Source organism: Physeter macrocephalus, chromosome 7 (assembly GCF_002837175.3).
Source record: "Physeter macrocephalus isolate SW-GA chromosome 7, ASM283717v5, whole genome shotgun sequence".
In the NCBI taxonomy this organism is placed as follows: Eukaryota; Metazoa; Chordata; class Mammalia; order Artiodactyla; family Physeteridae; genus Physeter; species Physeter macrocephalus.
Window position 1 is genome coordinate 141268546 of NC_041220.1, and position 1516 is coordinate 141270061.

The window sequence follows — 1516 nt, forward strand, 5'->3', positions numbered from 1 at the left end:
CGGCAGGCGGACTCTCAACCACTGCGCCACCAGGGAAGCCCTGGCCTCTGTTTTTTAAAACTACTTGCTAAGTTCTGTCTCTTCCAGATTACAATAGGTTCACATCAAGATAATGATGATGCAAAGATTCCAGCCATTTCTCGGAACAGATCCTGCCAAAACGACAACAGAAGGCACCCTGGGGCCCTTAACAAGACAGGGTGAGAGCTCTGTGACCCCAACTAGGTAGGGTCTACGAACCCCTTGACAGCCTGAGGAAGCTGCAGAAGACAGACCGTCGTCCCTCATCCTCCCAGTAAAGATTTCTTGGGGTTCACGTCTCTCAGGGGGGATTTGAAATAGGAGATAGATGGGCCCCTGGGCCGGACAGCTGGTGTTTGTCAAGTGGAGCAAAACTGAAGTTTTGTCCTCAGCCAGACAAGAACGACGCCCGTTTCCCTTCCTCCATTGATATGGAGGGAATGAACTAGCAGTGGGGAATTTGTTGCAGCAAAAATAGAAATGAAGTTTTCCCTCCCCTGAGAACAAGGAAAATAAAGGGAACGGTGAACAGGCTAGTGAAGAAACATAACCTGGCCTGAAACAGTTAATCAGCCTTGGTTTACTTTAACTGTCGCTAATTTGTAGTAACTAGATTTGTACTTTACAAAGCTAACCTCACTCCCTGACACTATGTAATTCACATTCGGTACCCATCACCCCTAACTCTGTGTGAGTTACATCCCGTGCCTCTCACCCCCTCACCTTATTATGTCCCGGCACTCACATTCTATACGCCCCTCGTAAGAAATCACCCCCTATAGTTTTTGCATTTCGGAAACAAGGTCACCGGCCAATAAACCAGAGGCAAACGGACACAATTACCAGACTGCCGGACTCCAATTACCGGCGTGGCCTGACGCCAGCTATGACTGTTTTGAAATAATGCAAAGGAAAGGAAGAATGCAAGACCTTCACTACTCTGATCCTTAACACAGACCCCGGACTGCGAGCCTCACATGTAAAATCTTCCCTGATTCCCAAGGAGGGAGGGCACAGCTCTGGAGGCGCTAGCCTGCTGTGTCTTCCCTTCCGCCTGGCAGAAAAATAAAGCCATCTCTCTCTTCCTCCAAAACCCCTGGCTCTGTATTTCTGTTCGGCCTCGGTGCACAGGGGAGCCGATATTTTGGCAACACCTCCTCCTCCCTCCCCTAGCTCAGAGAGGATTTCTAAAATCCTTACTTGAAAGGTGCTGGCTGGTGAATAATGGCTACCACGTGAGGGCCTCTGTGCCCCGGGGCTCAGGTGCTCTTCGACAATCCCGTGAAGCAGGTGCCTTGAGAAACCCCACTCTGCAGACGAGGAAACTGAGGGTCAGAGAGGGTCTGGGACTTGGCCCGGTTCACAGCTGGTTAAATGATGGACGGGGATGGAACCCAGGCCTGTCTGAGCCCTGTACCCATGTATTTCACCACCAGGGGGTGCGTGTGTGCGTGTGTGCGCGTGTGCGTGTGTGTGTGTGTGTGTGTGTGTGTGT